Source organism: Mixophyes fleayi, chromosome 1, assembly GCF_038048845.1.
Source record: "Mixophyes fleayi isolate aMixFle1 chromosome 1, aMixFle1.hap1, whole genome shotgun sequence".
NCBI lineage: Eukaryota > Metazoa > Chordata > Amphibia > Anura > Limnodynastidae > Mixophyes > Mixophyes fleayi.
The window spans coordinates 135,796,161-135,814,946 of record NC_134402.1 but is presented as its reverse complement, the minus strand read 5'-3'; the positions used below and the strand labels follow the sequence as shown (position 1 = coordinate 135,814,946).

Below are 18,786 nucleotides of genomic sequence, written 5' to 3'. Positions count from 1 at the left end.
ATGAAGGAGGATCTCCAACGTGGCTTCATTAGACCATCTATCTCTCCTGCAGGAGCAGGGTTCTTTTATGTAAACCGACCTGCAAACATTACCGTGGTTTGAATGTGATTACTATTAAGAATCGTTAACCCATCCCGCTGATTGCACAAACATTTGACTGCATCAAGGGGGCTAAGATCTTCACCAAATTAGACCTTAAAGGGGCTGGCCTACAGCTCATCAGAATTCGGGCAGGGGACGTGTGGAAGACCGCGTTTAACACCCGCAACAGTCATTACCTCGTCATGCCTTTCAGAATCTGTAATGCTCCTGCCGTCTTTCAAGCTATGTTAATGAGATGATTAGTGATCTTCTCTACTCCTGTGTAGTACTATATTTCGACAATATCCTTATTTTTTCCTAGGATGTTGCTTCACACTATCTTCACGTCTCTGAGATTCTTTCTAGACTTTGTAAGAATCATCTTTTCTGCAAACTGGTAAAATGTTCCTTTATAGCCTCTTCTATGCCGGTCCTTGGATATATTGTCTCTGGTTCAGATTTACAAATGAACCCGGAGAAGACCTGTGCTATCTTGGATTGGCCACTACCATCTGGCCTCAATCCAATTCAGCGCTTCCTGGGCTTCGTGAACTATTATAGACAGTTCATTTAGAATTACTCTACTATTGTCGCTCCCATTGCAGCCCTTATGCAGAAGAGAGCAAAGATTGCCCCCTGGAGGCTCTGGAAACGTTCAGTTTTCTCAAGCATGTGTTTTCATCTACTCCTATTCTCAGACAACCGAATACCACCCAACCTTTCTTCTTAGAAGTTGAGATGCCTCTGCTGTGGGTGTGGGAGGGGGCCTGTCCCAGAAATCCATCTCTAATAAGCTCCTTCCTTGCGCTTTTAATTCTCGCAAACTTTTACCCGCGTAACAGAATTACACCTTTGGGGATAAGGAGTTATTAGACATGAAGTTGGCTCTCTCAGAGTGGTGCTACCTCCTTAAAAGTGCTCGGTATCCAGTTGCCATCTTTACGAATCACAAAAACCTCCTGTAGCTTCAGACTGCCTAATGCCTTAATCCTCACCAGGCTAGCTGGTCATTATGCTTTTCACAAGATAACCTCCCTGTGACTTACAAACCTGGCCATATGAACAAACAGGCAGATGCTCTCTCTCGGGCTTTCAACTCCAAACAAGACTCCAACCAGTCCCTTGAGCATCCCATCTTGGATTCCAAATTTCTTCTCATCATCAGTGCCTTCTCACACTACTCCTATTCCTGGCAAAACTTTTGTTCTTATTCGCCATCGGAACAGGCTTCTCACTGGTTCCATGCTTCCCGGTTCTCCGGTCATGAAGGCAATTTGTAGCGATTTCGAGAATGATGATTTTGAAAGAAACATATCTTTTGTAAGGAACCCCTCCAGCCAGTACAGCAAAACCCGGAGTCTGCACTCAAAGTCTGGTATTCACTGTTGCCCCTAGTGGTGGGGATAGACTTGGCTCCAGACAAACAGAGGGTCGGGAGATGTGCACTGGATGGGGAGAACCCAGGAATAGAGTTAACGAGGCCGTAGAGTAGGAAGTGCATGAGGGAGTTCGGTGAGACACCGAGTGGATGGTGTCAAGACTGATATATCACTCGTGGCCACTGGAATAAATAAGGAACAGTTGATAGAGAAGTCCCTTGATACACAGCGACTTCTGTGCCTGTGCTTGGCCAGAAAGGAACGGAACTTGCAGTGATAGGTGAGGATGATGAAACTGAACGTAGGCAGTTGCCAAGGGTAGCTACAATCCTCAGTACCGGTGAGAGTCCAGAGATTTAGGGGTAACAGTTCTTAGGCAGTTGCCAGGGGTAACTACAACCCACAGTACCGGTGAGAGGCCGGAGATTTAGAGGTAACAGTTCTTAGGCAGTTGCCAGGGGTAATTACAACCCACATTACCGGTGAGAGTCCAGAGATTGGAGGGAAACAGTTCCTTGGCGGTTGCCAGGGGTAACTACAATTATAGGCACACAGTGATATATGTAAACAGTCAATAGTACCTGTGGCAAGGTTGAGTCCAGAGCCAAAGGAAGATTGTTGAAATCTGAGCGCAGAGATGCTGCAGGGGCTGCGTCTCCGTATAAGGTGGGATGAGCAGAGGAGCTGCAGATCACACCGGAGCCATGCCTGGGAGCAATACTTTACCGGGGTTCAGGAGATAACTGACTGGAACTGGTGAGCAGATAGTAGAATCGTCAGGAACAGAAGCAGGTCTGGTACACAGGATAACAACACAAGAGAAGAGTCAAAGCAGAGCCGAGTCAGTACACAGGGAAATCCAATGAAGATTAGTCAGGAACGGAAACGGTCTGGTACACGGGAATACTCTAAGCTGGCAGGAAACAACAGGAACAGATAACAGGGCAAACACAAGGGAGCAGAACACTAAGGCAATCCTGCAGAGGATTAGCCGGCTATTTAAGGAGAGCAGAACCAATAGGCTGCAGATGATAATGAGGAGCCAGGTGAGAGAGCTAGGAGAAACAGGCTGGCCAGGTGAGGCATAATAGATAAATGACAGCATGAATTGAGGGCAGATTCTGACAGAGAACAGACCTAACTGACCCTATCTAATACCTATCTAATCTATCTAGCTAATCTATCTGCCTATCTGATCTACCTAAACTAATCTATCTAAGAACTAAACTACCTATCTAAACGACCAGTTACTATCTCAACTTACCTAATTACCTACCTATCCGTAACTATCTATCTATTGTCGAAGTCGTATAATTGGATGAACGAAAATATATTGGTTAATATTGTTTTATCGTGCACTCAGTATGCCACGCTACACGTGGCATACTGCGATCACACGGTAAAATACGCACGCACACACTTGCACTAGAACATTTAGTTATTTATATATTTCATATTTATAATGATTCTGATCCACAGTGATTTATGAGCAGATAGCATGAGCGCAGCTAGCGCATGCGAACACAGCGGTATGTATTTATCTTGGTATTGGCTGTACTGTATTATAATCATGTATTGAATTTTTAAATTTTACATCTGAAAAAAATAAATTACTTTGTGCTTCGGAAACACAATACAATCGCCTATGCAATGCTTATTTGAAAACGATAGAATTACTTTAATACTATCTATCTATCTATCTATCTATCTATCTATCTATCTATCTATCTATTTATCTAGTTACTCTGACAGAGAGCCCGGAGAGTCATAACATCTCTGGCAATTTTACATCAACTCACTGTTTAATAAATCGCCAATTTTAAACTTGCCTGAGAAAATTGTTAGAAATGCAAAATTGCAGCTTGATACATCTACCCAGGGCCGCCGAGAGGGCGGGGGAGCGGGTACATTTTACCCGGGCCTGGGCTTGCCAGGGGACCCGGCCCGGGCCCTTGCTGCAAATTTTTTACCAAAATTTTTTTTCCCCATCTTCCGTTTTTTAATTTGTATTTTTTATTTTTTTCCGCGGGGGCGGTCCGGCAAGATCGTTGGTGGGTGGAGCTGTAACATAAGAAACAAACAAACAAACAAAAAAATGAATACTCACGTGACCGCGGTGCAGCGTCCCTCCTCTCTTCTCTGCTCCATTCACACTCACTGTCGGGCGTGACATCATCAAGTCACGCTCGTCAGTCAGAGAGGAGCGCCGGACAAGACCAAGGCAGAAGAAAGAAGAGAAGACAGAAGAGAAGAAAAGAAAGAAGCTGACAAAAGGTAAGGAAAGAAACGGAGAGGCAAGGGGAGGAAAACAGAAGGGGACAGTACTATAAAGAAGAGGGAGTAAAAAAACGGTCTGAGATTAAAAAAAAAAGGGGGAGAGGGGCTGAGATTAAAAAAAAAAGAGGGAGAGGGGCTGAGATAAAAAAAAAAAGGAGGGAGAGAGTCTGAGATGAAAAAAAAAAGAGGGAGAGAGTCTGAGATTAAAAAAAAAAAAAGGGGGAGAGAGCCTGAGATTAAAATAAAAAAGGGGAGAGAAGCACTGATTAAAAAAAAAAAGGGGGAGAGAAGCACTGATTAAAAAAAAAGGGGGAGAGAAGCACTGATTTAAAAAAAAAAGGGGGAAGGCACAGAGTAAAAAAGAAGGGGGGAAAGCAGCATGGAGGGTGCAGTGTGAGCATAAGGGGGCACAGTGTACTGATGAAGGTGCACAGTAATGTGTGTGTGATGGCACAGGGGGCTTGTTGCAATGTAGTGTGTGTGAGGTAGGTGGTGGCTAATTAATTGGTGCTATTTTGTTTGTAGGGTGATGGTGAGGCAATTTAATAGTGTAGACTATTAATTTAAGATGGGGTGGTTTGGGGGCTATTGAATATGGGGGTGAGTTTAGGGAGAATGAGGTCTATTTATTAAATGTGACTATGAGTTATTTAATGGCAGTGATGATTGCAGGAAATAGGTATTGCTGTTTTCAGGAAGGGAATAGGTTTATTTATTAAATGTGAATACTATTATTTTAATGTTGGGGCTGGAGGAAGGCCTATTTATTAATCGTGGGTGCTATTGATTTAACGCTGGGGCTGGCTGTAATTTTCTAAATGTAGCCATTTTTTTTCCAAATAGGCCCTTCAACATTGCAGGATCCGGACAAGCCGCAACAAAAGAAACCAGCAGCCACAGGTGGAGAAAGTGAGAAGAACAGGTAGGAGAGAGCAGCACAGTGTGTAAAATGTTGTGATTCTAGTAGGGACAATACCAATTTTTGGTGAGTGTTGTGCCCAATGTAAGGTGCATGCCAAGACTGAACTATTTGTGTACTGCACTGCATTCTTTGTATACTACACTGTGGTGCTAGATGTCCTGAAAGTCAGGAGTTCTTGAACATATGTCACGCTCCAGCAAATTGAGAGCCTAGTAATTTTGATGTTAGCCACGCCCCAATGGCGCATTTGCAACGCCCCCAAATGCATGACCACACCCCCAAAAAACTTTGCGCCGATGCTCGACTATAAGGGGGACCCCATGATTTTGTTGTACCGGGGCCCTGAATTCCTCTTGGCAGGCCTGCATCTACCCACAGGAGTTTAAAGCAGAGATGTTCAGGCTCGGTTCCCCACAAACCCAACACACCTGAACTTAGCATATCTTTCACGCGCCTTCATAATTGAAAACTAGGCAAAACTTCATTGTTACATCGTCGGATCTCGTGAGTATTGGATTCTATAAGTACTGCTCTCCACGGTGATCCAGCGCCATTTCAAAGTGTAAGGTGGTATATAGGTTACACACAAAGAAGAGAGCTCCATTGCTAATTGTCATTGCTGAAATAGAAATAGTAGGGCTGGCAGTCTTCGTCTATATCTGCAGTTACATTTTACTGTACCAAAGCTCACTCAGAAACAGGAGAGGTGGCAGGTTTCAGTGCTGAAGCAGAAATTGTAATAATAGGGCTGTCAGTGTTTTTAAAAGTCTCCAGTGGCATTCTACTGTGCCATAGCTCATACAGAAACAGGAGGGGTGGCATTGTTCTTGTCACTCTCCAGTCTCAGTTATGATGATACTAATCCCTCTATCTCATGTGCTAAAGTCAATGTTCAAGTGTATAGTAGTTTCAAGTAAGGGAAACAAAAATGTAAATATAAAGCTTGTACTTTTTTAAAGAAAAAAACACCTCTCTAATAAAGGTGAAAGTTTACTGTAGAAAAACAAAATTGCCAACATGCCATTCTACCCAAAATATTGCCAAGCATACCAGCATCAGCTAGCTCCCTTCTCTAAGCTAGATCTCAGCACCTGCAAGCTACACTGTCGTCATACTGACCTTGATCAGTGTGTACATCATTCTCAAACAATACTAATTCATCCCCGCTGGAATCCATCATCGCAGAAGTCTGTTTACTTTGTTGTAATTGCCGGTAATGGCCTTCCTCATGGAATTTGTAGTTCATTTTACGGAAGAGCTGTCACGATTTTTGGTCAATTCTTTTAGACCAGACCAAATGTCAAAATGTTGTGCAGACTCATCTGCATTACCACTGGGTGTCTTGGGAAAGCTAAGTTTTTTTCCTAGCAGCAATTTCCAGAGAAACTGAAGGAGGTGATGTCATTGTGTCATGTACCACTTGAGCTGTCAGCTTGCTGACCAGGAGCTCATTGCATCTCTTGAGATGTGAGTCAGTTGGAAAGAAAGAAAAGGCATAGCTCTTAAACCTAGGATCAAGCACAGGTACCAAAATGTAATGATCCGATTTCAAGATGTTGATAACTCTTGGATCCTGGCAGAGCAAATAAAGTACTTAATCTGCAAGTTCAACATAATTATCGGAATTGCTTTGTTTCATTTCCTCCTTCAATTTCTCTTGCTGCTTTTCAAAAAGTCTAATTAGGTGGACACTTGACTCAAGCTAACAGTGTCTGTACTCTCTTCACAGGTGACTACTTCGATTGGTTTCAGCACCTTGCACAACACGGAAAGAATTCTCCACTGCACTGGACTAAAGTACATTCCCCCTAAATTCTATTCTTCTTGCAGCTGCTGCATTCTCCTACATGCTGTTGCAGAATCCCAAAAATGACCTTAAATATTTTGGGACACAGACAGCATCTCCTGCATGTCATTGTCATTTTTTAAAAATTTCTGTACCACCAAGTTGATTGTGTGAGCAAAACAGGGAATGATATGGAATTCCCCCACGCTGTAATGCTCTAACAATATTGGTGGCATTATCAGAAATCACATATCCTCAGGAGAGTCCGAGCAGGATAAGCCATGTTGCAATGACATCCCTTAGTTTTTCAAACAGGTTGTCAGTGGTATTACCTCTGACCTGTGCCTTGTCTTATCTCTGATAACCACCTCTCCCGCCTTCAAGACTTATCCCTTGCTGCTCCCCACTTATTGAATTCTCTTCCCTCAGCCTTCAAATCTTTAGATGCTCTTTGAAAGCCCATATCTTTTTTAGAGGTGACCTTATCCTCAATAACACTATTCACACTAATGCACCTTCACAACTATCTGCTGTGCCCTTTTCCCTTTGAAATGTAAGCACTGAGCTGGGTCCTCCATACCCTTTGTTTCCATGTCTCCATTCATTTTGCCTCCCTTGTCTGTTCTTGTTTTACGTATGTCCTGTTTTATGTGTGCCCTTGTCCTCCCTACTGTACGGCGCTGTGGAGCACTGTGGTTTCTTGCAAATCTACGATAATAATAATAGTAATAATAATAATAATAATAATATGTCTCTTAGTGAAGCAGATGATACACAGTGTAGCCTGCCTCTGAAAAATGTGATGTTCTTGGGTATATGCTGCTGCTGTCCCTGCTGGTGAAGGCGAATCACCAACCCAGTGGGCTGTCACAATCATATAATCTTTAGTTTGTCCAGTTTCGCTTTTCCACATATCTGTGGTTAAGTGTACAGTGGGTAGAATGGCATTTTGTAGCCCAATAATAACATTTTTACGAACCTTCTAGTAGAGGTAAGGAATAACTTTTCTAGTAAAATGGTGTTGTGATGGAATTTGGTAACGGGGACAGAAAACCTCAAGTAACTGTAAAACCAACTGCATTAATAGTGGGTATTGGACGCAGATCTTATACTACCATAGTCGCTTTGTGACTGGGTGACAGCTTTCATACTTGCTTCCTCTTGCAAAGGATTGTTTAACCGTCAATTGTTGAAAACTTCTAGTAGTCTTCTTCTTGGTTTGGTTGAAGATCCCCATCCAGCAGCAGGAGCAGCAGCAGTGGGCCGAACTCTCAAGGATTCTTCTGAGGAGTCCTGGATAGGGGAGGAGTCAGCCCGCCTTAGAAATTTAGATGCAGGACTAACTCGGATCACTTGTGAGGATATTGATGATGAAGGTGTTGGGGGTGTGAGTTGCAGGTGCTGGGATCTAGCTGAGAGAAGGAAGGTATCTGATGCTGGACTGCTTGTTGTTATTTTTTAGCATAAGTTTCTGATTTTCACAAAAGCTTTCCATGAACTTACTTCAAATGGCGTAACATGGATGAGGTTCAATACTGCTGTGTGGCAATGTCTCCTAGATGTGCTATGAACTGCTGTGTGTTTGTGTCATTGCTCTGTCGCTTAGTTTCCAGCCAGGTTGCTGCAGTCTTTGTTTAAAAGTGTATGAAAATAATATTGTGACCTGTGAGGTGGTCAAAATTGACTGCAATTGATTTGAAGCTATTGTTATTGAGCTTAATAGTAATGTAGGGGAAAAAAGCAAAATTATGTAATTTAAGCAAAAAAAAAGGGATTTTAGAAAAAAATAGGGATCCAAAACCAAAACACGTAAGGGCGGTTTTGCCAAAATCAAAACACGAAGTGAATCCAGATCCAAAACCAGAACACGGGGGTCAGTGAATATCTCTAATTATTTATTTTAATAATAGATAGTACATCATTAGAAACATCAAAAGTGTGGCTTATTAATAGAAACAAACAATAAAAGTCCAGACATACAATCAGGCAGTGGTATGAAGTGGTGTTATCAAAAATCAGTCAGATGTGTGAACAACTTTTCATTATATGTATTTTATAACACGTTTGATTGTATTTTTCAAACCAAAACCCAGCCCTTTCTTTCACACTCTTACACTTGTCTTTTCTTGTGTTGTCTGCCCCCAAATTATCATTATCTGGTTTAAGTAGGCCAAGCTCTTCCCCTATATATATATAACATACTTGCCCTACTTTTTAAAAATCATTTCTGAAGGATTGTGCAAGTAACACAAGTTGGCATGTATAATTTATTGAAAACATTCAGGCCATTTGCTTTATATATTTTCTTTATTGTAAAGTAAATAAAAACAACTGGAAATCAAACTTCAGTTTAACTATGTCATTTTAATTAGAGTAATCCTTCACCCAAGAACTTACAATAAGACCTCTTCCAGGGTTACTATTACTATTATTCTTTACAAAACAAGCCTTTTTTTCCTCTCATTTTTGTATTTAACATTTAACCTTAAATGCCTCAACATTTGTTATGAAAACTGTATCAATGAAGAGACTTTTTTTCCTTTTTGAAAATAGTTTACCCTTTTATTGGAGAGCTTCATGTAGGTGCGAGGTAGTTTAAACAGCTTTAACTTCCCCTATAACATTACCAAAAGAACCCCATGCCCAGGACTCACACTGTTCAGCAGATATATACCCATCTCAGTGTCTGTCAATGATCCCAGGCTGACAGGAAGGAATAATATGAATGAAAACTGCTGTCATTAAGTAAGTGTTGAGATGATCAGACAGCTGCATTAGACCCTCTTGGTTGGGATAGGGTTAATTGTAAAATATAACTTGTAGGTATTGTTGCATGTCTGTATATATAAATAAATATACAATTACAAAAATATGTTGAGTGCGCTCACTACCAACAACAAATAATATTTTTCTTTAATTAACTGATTTTATGTTATCGGTCTTTGACATGGTAATTCATTAGTATTATTACTTATTATGAAGACATTCACTAATTAGACAATAAAAATACAGTTTTTGGGGGAGGGAAATAAATGCACAAACACTGTGTAATGATATGTTTTACACTTGTGAGATGCAGCTTCTTCTAGCAAAAGGTATACTTGGCATATACTGTGCAATGCTTGGTAAGTTCTTTCAACAAGTTGGGTGTATAATCCTCCTTCCGTATGCAGGTGCATTTCACACCAGAGTCTTCTCTGCTGTTGGGGGATCCTTCTCTCCAGCTGTGTGTATGTCACTTGCCTCAACTTTCCTCCTCACATAGTGACACTCACCCTATCAAAGCAGCTGTGTCCTCACTTGCATTATCACAGGAGTGTACAGGTCACTCCCTAAAATTGTTGAAATATGCACTAAAACCATAGCAGCCTATCAATCATTTGCTTTCGTTGTCTAACTTATGCTAAATAGGTAAAAAGCTAATTGCTGATCAGTTGCTATGGGTTTAGTGTAGATTTGCAACTCTGAGCACAGCTAGTAAATAACCTTCTGTGTCTCTATTTCTCAGTCATAAAGTTCTTCATTGGTCCTTTAAGACTCAATTTTTTTCCCCCTGTATTATATTTATATACATATGCCACCTCACCTCCTCATGACACAGCTGATAAACATATTGTACCATCCAAACAAAGTTGGGTTGATTTTCTGAGAACTTTACCACCTTTCTTGCAGCTTGTACAGACTTTTTGGCTCTAATAGCCAGAACAGTAAGGTACATGATGTCCCTGACCTTGCTGTCTGCACATAAAATTTGCTTATACAGGGAAACTAATTAAACAAAGGCGAGATTTGTAACAGAAAAGGCAGGAGAAGCCCTTTTATGTCAGTATTTCAGTCCCTAAAACCTACCAGCATTTATATAAATGACAAAGCTGACCCCACAATTCCCCCATACTGCACACATTAATGAAAAATAAATGTAGTTTTTCACACTTGCTGCAGTCTATGACTGCAGGAGAGAGCACATACAGAAACCAATCATCTGCTGATTCTCCTGCATTCCATTAATTAATGGTGTGATGGCAGGCAGTGTAAGTAAAAGCCCTTTGATGTATCTCCTCCTCCTTTGCCTTCTCCTTATGCCCTGACAGTGACATGCTGCTAAGGAAATGACAGCCAGAGACTGGAGGGATGTTAAATAGCGAATGCACACTGTGATATGTCACAATGCTCTTACTTTTAAAGCCTCTGCAGTCAGGATTCAGAAACTGCTGTCTTACAAAAACTGGATGCTATTAGAGATGCTCTCCGAGAACCGAGCCCACCCGAACTTCACCAATCCGAGTACGGAGCCGAACCGTTACTTCTTCTGTGAGACACAGAAGGGGTAGCAGGGTTGTTGGGAGTCTCCAGCGCAGTTAGGCACCGTCATAGCTAAAACAGAAAAAGGAGTGGTGGCATTGTTATTCAAAGTCTCCAGTGACATTTTATAGAGTTATAGCTCACACAGAACCAGGAATGGTGGCAGTTTTCAGTGCTGAAAGACAAATTATTAGGTTGGCAGTGTTTTCCAAAGGCTCCAGTGACATCCTACAAAAATATAGCTCACCCAGAAATAGGAAAAATCTACCGTGAGATTCTACTGTGCCATAGCTCACCCACAAATAGAAGAGGTGGCAGTGTTTGCAGGGCCATCTTAACAACATTATGGGCCCCCGGGCAAAGCAGAGCACCAGGGCCCCTAGATATAGATATAGATATAGATATATAGATGTATACAGATACAGATATAGATATAGATATAGATATATAGAGATAGATGTACTTGCTCAGTGACCCTTGTAGGTTTTCTTTGCAGGTTTTTTTCTTTTGCAGGATTATTTATTCTCATTAAGAGCCGTGCCTATGGGGCCCCCTTGCCCGTGGGGCCCCCGGGCAGCTGCCCATCGTGCCCAATGGAAAAGATGGCCCTGAGTGTTTGGTGATGAAACAGAAATTCAAATGATAGGGCTGGCAATGTTATTAAAAGTCTACCATGACATTGTACTGTGCCATAGCTCACTCAGAAATAGGAAAAACGTCATTGTGACGTCGTCGGATCTCGGATCTCGCGAGTTTTGGAATCTATAAATACCGCCCTCCACACCGATATAGCACCATTTGAGAGAGGGATACAGAAGGGGAAGGATAGAATGACAAAGACAAGAGCTCCATTGCTGAATTTGTCATTGCTGAAATACAAATATATAAGTCCTTGCAGGCTTTTTGTCAGAATTTGCACCAATAAGTGTAGGGTGTTATATTCACCCAAAGAGAAGAGCTGCGTTGTTAATTTTGTCATTGCTGAAATACAAATATACAAGTCCTTGCAGGCTTTTTTTCTGAATTTGCACCAATAAGTGTAGGGTGTTATATTCACCCAAAGAGAAGAGTTGCGTTGTTAATTTTGTCATTGCTGAAATACAAATATACAAGTCCTTGCAGGCTTTTTTTCTGAATTTGCACCAAAAAGTGTAGGGTGTTAAATGGATTCACAGCAGTAAACAGAAGAGCAGGAGCAGCAAGCAGCTGCTGCCACCAGTCCTGATGATAGTTATCCCTGTACGTCATCTGGTAAAGCCAATGTAAAAGTACTTAGTCTTTTGAAGTCAGGGAAAAAAACAAACAAATAAAACACCTTTTACCGTGTTGAAGAAATAAAGAGCTGTAATCGAGGAAAAGTTAACTGCCGATAAAAAAGAAATTGCCAACATGCCATTCTACACACGCAGTGGCAAATAAAGAATGAGGCCTTCACCTTTCTCTATGAGTATGAGATCTAAAATTGTTACTGAGGCATCTTCTTGTAAGGTCACTCGTGACCAAGCAAGACCAAGTAATTCGGACTCCAAAAGTTGTGCACAAATACTGTTACATGTAAAAGCCAAGATGCAAAAAAACAGTAAGGCATTAGAGGAAAATGTATGCTCAGATTCAGAAATGACACCAATCCCTGAGGAGAGTCCATCCACGACAGCTATGTGTAATCGTGACCATTCTGATAGTGTACCCATAAAGAAGGCCCCTTTCAGCATTTCTGCTGTGTGCCTGAACAGCCAGAGTGTGTCCCGTGACACACCAATTGAGGATGCCACTTTGGAATTGGAACAGGATGATGGGGATATTTGTGTAGCCGGTGAAGGCGCTAATGAGGGTATTGATGAGGATGATGTTTGTGTTAGTCCTGCACCAGTGGAAGCAGTTCTGGCACGTGATAAGAAGAAGGCCATTGTCATGCCTGAACATAAGACCAAAAAAGCCACTTCTTATGTGTGGAATTATTTCTACCCAAATCCTGACAACAGTTGTATAGCCATTTGTAGTGTATGTAAAGCCACAGTCAGTCTAGGGAGGGACCTTAACCATCTAGGAACCTCACCCATGTTACGCCATTTGACGCGAGTTCATGGCAAGGTGTTGGGAAAATCTGAAAGTTATGCTCAAAAAATAACAACAAGCAGTTCATCATCAACTAGCACCCTTCTCTCACCTACATACTGACGCCTGCAATCTACACCCACAACACCATCCTCATCAATATCCTCAGTAGCGATCGGAGTTAGTCCTGCATCCAAGTTACTAAGGCTAGATGACTCCTCCACTATCCTGGATTCCTCAGAGGAATTCTCCACTAATGCTGCTGGTCCTGCTGGGGCTGAAATTTCCTCCCATAAGCAGCCCATGAAGAAGACCACTAGTACTTTACAACAATTAACTATGAAACAATCTTTTGCTAGAGGGAGCAAGTATGACAGCAGTCACCCAGTCGCAAAGTGGATCACAGACGCCATGGCGACTGTGCTAGTGTTACATCTGCATCCAATATCCACTATAAACGCAGCTGGTTTTTCACAGTTAATCTAGGTCTTGTATCCCAGTTACCAAATTACATTGCAACACCATTTTTCGAGAAAAGCTATTCCTCAACTGTACCAGATCGTTCGAAAAATGAAATAATTGTGCTCAAAAATGCCATTCTACCCACTGTACACTTAACCACAGATATGTGGACAAGTGGAAGTGGGCAAACAAAAGATTATATGACTGTGACAGTCCACTGGGTTGGTCATTCGCCTTCACAAGCAGGAACAGCAGCAGCATGTACACTACTACGTAACATTTCTCACAGGCAGGCTACTCTTTGTATCACCGGCTTCACTAACAGGCATACAGCTGATAATTTGCTATGAAAACTAAGGGATGTCATTGATGCATGGCTTATGCCACTTGGACTCTGCCCAGGATATGTAATTTCTGATAACGCCACCAATATTGTGCGAGCATTATAGCTGGGTGAATTCCATCACATTCCCTGTTTTGCTCACACAATAAACTTGAGGTGCAAAGCTTCTTGAAAAATAACCGTGAGATAAATGAGATGCTTTCGGTGGCCTGTAAAATTTCGGGACATTTCCGGTATTCTGCCACAGCATGTAGGAGATTTCAGCAGCTCCAAGAACAATTTAATTTGCCCTGCCACCAACTTAAGCAAGAGGTGTTAACAAGGTGGAATTCCACCCTGTACATGCTTAAGAGGATGGAGGAACAGCGCAAAGCCATACAAGCGTATTGCACAAGCCATGACATTGGGAAAGGAGGGGGAATGTATTTCAGTCTTGTACAGTGGAGAATGCTTTCTGTGTTGTGCAAGGTGCTGAAACCATTTGAAGTTGTGACGGGTGAAGTGAGTTCAGACTCTGCTAGCTTGAGCTAAGTCATTCCCTTAATTCATCTTTTGGAAAAGCAGCTTGACAAACTGAAGGAGGAGATGAAAGAAAGCAATTCTGCAAAGTATGTTGGCCTTGTAGATCAAGTACTTAATTCGCTTTGCAATGATCCAAGAGTTATTAAAATCTTGAAGTCGGATCACTATGTTTTGGCGACTGTGCTTGATCCTAGGTTTAAGACCTATGTAGATTCTTTGCTTCCATCTGACTGTGATCTGAAGAGATGCAAGGAGCTCCTGGTCAGCAAGTTGACCACTGAACTGGTCCGTGGCTTGACGGCGTCTCCTCCTTCAGCTTCTCAGGCAGCTGCTGCTCATAAGAAATTGCACTTTCCAAAGAGAAGCAGGGATGATGCAGGTGGCAGACCACGACAGTTTGACATCTGGTCTGGTTTGAAAGAATTTAGCAAAAAAAAAGTTTGACCTCGGCCATAACTCTATCCGATCCTACTATTAACATGCAAAGGATGGTGGAGGATTATTTTCAAGAGTTCATTGAAATCGACATGCCAGACAGTCCCTTCCCATACTGGGAGGAAAAACAAGCAATTTGGAAACCCATGTACAAACTCGCTTTGCAATACCACAGCTGGGAACCTTGTCAGTGATTGACGTAGGAGGTTACTTCCTAAACATGTGGAAAAGATGATGTTCGTCAAAATGAACTACATATTCCATGAGTAGGCCTTTACCAGCAAATACATCCAAGTACTGACACTTATGTAATGGCGGATTCCAGCGGAGATGAATTAATAGTCTGTGATGATGATGTACACACTGATGAGGGTGAGGATGATGCTGAAGATGATAACAACATCTTGACAGTGTAGAATTCATTTGACAGCACTGTTGGTCTAACCTGCCTTTAGGGCATTGATAGCTGGTTTATTGGGGGCCCAAACAAACCAAGCACTTCAGCCACAAAAGTGACAGCCCTTGTCGCTGAAGTGCTTGGTTTGTTAAAGTGTGCATGTCCTTTGTAAGATCCAACATATGGGTGAGTGGGAGGGCCCAAGGACAATTCCATCTTGTACCATTAATCTTTCCTGGCACTGATGTGTGTTTCTGCCATTACTCTAACAAGCCTATTGTTATCATGTTTAGGGAGGGCCATGTTGAACTTGCACTTCAGCCACAAAAGTGGCACTCCTTGTGGATGAACTGCTTGGCTTGATAAATTGTACATGTTACCTCTCCTAATTGGGTGACATTGTTATCTTGTTTATTGAGGTCCGAAAGAAAATAAGCCCTTCAGCCACAAAAGTGGCACTCCTTGTGGATGAGCTGCTTGGCTTGTTAAAGTGTGTATGTCCTTTTTAAGATCCAACATAAGGGTGGGTGGGAGGCCACAAGGACATTCCATCTTGCATTACTTTTCTATTGTGAGTTTGTGACAGTGGTGTGTGGCAATGTTTTCAAGATGTGATATAAACTGCAATGTGTGTGTGTCATTGCTATGTCGCTTAACATCCAGCCAAATCGCTGCAGTATTTGTCTGAAAGTGTATAAAAAACATATTGTGACCTGTGAGATGGTAATAATTGAATGGAAATCACTGGATTTTAGCGTTAGTGAGGTAATTAATAATGTAGGTACAAAATAATACCTAAATTATGTGATGTTAGCCCAAAAAATTGAATTTTGTAAAAAATAGCTAAACAAAAACAAAAACAAAAACAAAACACGCATGGGTTGTTTTGGCAAAACCAAAACCCGAAAGTAATCCAGATCCAAAAAACAAAACAAAAACCAAAACATGGGGGTCAGTGAGCATCTCTAATTTTGAGTCAGTTGATGCTATAAAGAAGAAAATGGCAGATATGTTGAAACAAGTGACAGAAATTGATTTGCTCCATGATTCAACCAGTGGAAAACAAGACTACAGCGGTGTATTAGTGCAAATGGGGAGTATATTGAAGGGGACAAACATTAAATTTGTAAAACCAATAAATAAAGGTGAGTTATTTAATCAGTCTTGTTATTTAATAGACATACCTCGTATAAGTGCCTCTGTCTACACTAGTATTTATCCTTCATTAATCCTAAATGAATATATATATATATATCAGTATCCAGGTATATGCACGTCAAGTTTGTATACATACTTAAGAGTTAGTAGAATATAGGTCTAAGGCCTCTATTTATTAAAGGGTGAAGTGCCCTATTCCTAGCGAAAATTTCTGTTTTTGCCATAGGGCTATTTATCAGATCTATACATCAAAGGAGTTAACAACAATCATAGCATCCCCACAGAAACTCTCTCACCTTGCTTCAGTGCCCTCAATATGCCTCTCCCAACCCCCCAGTACTTTCATAATGGATGCTCCAGTAATTAATTGCATTAGGAGCACAGAGTGACACAATTTTCATGCACGCCTTCCTGAAAGCACGGCATTGTGACTGAGTGTGAGAGTAGTAAGGACACGAGAGGGAGAGAAACCGGTCTTTTTCCCTTACCTCTAGTCCTTATGTAAACACGTTCACTCCAGCAGTGAACGGCTGGTGACCGCAGTGACAGGAAGAGATGGGTTTGGGGGCAACCAAAAGGATTGGAATGCAACTGACTGCAGCTCTGTGTGTTCTGCACTCATCCCTTACTGAAATGGTCATGGTGCCAATAAGCACACACGGATTTGCAAATCAGCCAGAATATGATGCTGATCTGAAATTAGGCTGACAAAAATTTGTTTTTTCGTTTTTATATTTTGGCCACATACATAAATATGAGCCCATGACCTTTGCATGCAAGTGCTGCTTATTAGCCTTATTAATCCTAGTCATACAGAAAATAAATAACACATTGGTTAATGTTGCTTTTACTGCTTAAAAACAGCAACCACAAATTGAATCACCATTTGAACCAATGCCAGTCTTCTTAGGAAGCAGATCCAACAATTGTTCCACATCACACAGAAAGGAACTGTATTAAACCCAACTAAAAAGTTCAGATCAGGACAGCACATACCATGAGTCAGAAGACTGGTTGGTTGCGTAACACAACATATAATTTGCTAATACTTCAAACTTAAAAAGGGAACTTTTCTGATCTATTTTAAATGGAGTACTTATTCGGCAAATCTCGGGGTACTGTAGTCTACGGAGTAGTTATTTGCAGACCACAAGCAGACATATATTATAATGTTGTACTAGAAGAATCAGCTAACTCCATACTTGCAATTGCTAATTGCAAAATTAAAGGGTATCAATAATTATAACGTGTCCTTTATATAAAAGTTGTTGGTTATCAGCCATTGCTATCCTGTCTAGTTTTATACAACTTGATTTGCATCCAAGTAGTCGAGACTAAAAGCTGATACAAATGATTGCTCAAGATCAGCACTGTCCAGGTATTTTAATGAAGAGGGACACGTTCCTGTTATAATTATATGCTCACTGACCAAATTCAATTAAAAAAAATGTTGTAATTCATCAGACTCCATAGCACTCTTCTACAGGAATTGTAGGGCCAAAATAATGCTTCAGACAGTACAGCTCTAGATGACGGATGTGTCAGGCACTGGATATACATAATGTATTAGATGCAGCGCTGTACTCCTGAAGCAGAAAATGCAAACATTTTGTGTTCCCTACTTTAAATGACAGCAAGAGGCTTATGCACCAGACCAAAAGCCCATGTTTTTAAAGGCATCTCAGAAGTGGTGTTATTTCCTTATTTTGCTGTAGTGCTGTGTACAAGATGTGCATGGCCAGCCGTATAGCACTAATAATATGAATAATGTATTTAATATTTCAAACTCCACAAATATTGCACTTGAAAGAAAACCATATTGCTCTCTTTAATAAGGATAAGTTGAGTAGTTTCTAGAAATATAGAGCAGTTTGACCTGACTGCACCTTTGCAAAGAAAGCTCAACACAAAGGTGTCCTAAGAGGCAAATTTGCAGTTTTTTGCATACTGGGGTGAGTATTTGCTCTGTATTGTTCAAAAACAGTTAAATGAGACATTCAAATGGTCACTACACCACATGGTTGTAAGTGACTGCCTATATATTATATAAATAACATACACTATATGGACAAAAGTATTCGGACGCTTGACCATTACACCAACAGGGACTGTAACGACATTGTATTTAAATACATATACTTTAATATGGAGTCGGTCCCGCTTTTGCAGTGATAACAGCTTCCACTCTTCTTGGAAGACTTTCCACAAGATGTTGGAGTGTTTCTCTGGGAACTTGTGCCCATTCATTCTGTAGAGCATTTATGAGGTCAGGCACTGATGGTGGACGAGAAGGCCTGGCTCACAATCTCCGTTCCAGTTCATCCCAAATGTGTTTGATGGGTTTGAGTTCAGGGCACTGTACGGGCCAGTCAAGTTCTTCCACACCTAACTCATCAAACCATATCTTTATAGCCCTTGCTTTGTGCACTGGGGCACAATCATGTTGATATAGAAAAGGGTCTTCTCCAAACTGCTGCCACAAACTTTGAAGCATAGCATTCTCTAACAAAAAATCAACATAAGCTTTATTTTTGTTTATATTTTGTTTTATATTTGTTGCATGGGCATAAGCAATGTCCAAATTATGGACCTCACCCCCATATAGTTTTTTATATCTGGTCCCCCAATTAAACACTCATAATTCATTAATATCTACACTTGATCACC

General features: G+C 41.1%; 1 long non-coding RNA gene across 1 annotated transcript; it reads right to left on the bottom strand.

The window, feature by feature from the left end:
- Positions 1–9,351: 9,351 nt before the first annotated feature.
- Positions 9,352–16,692, bottom strand: LOC142106035 (uncharacterized). Its single transcript, XR_012679732.1, has 2 exons — positions 16,608–16,692; positions 9,352–10,819 (listed from the first exon to the last, which is right to left on the bottom strand). It is a non-coding gene; the product is annotated as an uncharacterized LOC142106035 (long non-coding RNA).
- Between the last annotated feature and the right edge of the window lie 2,094 nt (positions 16,693–18,786).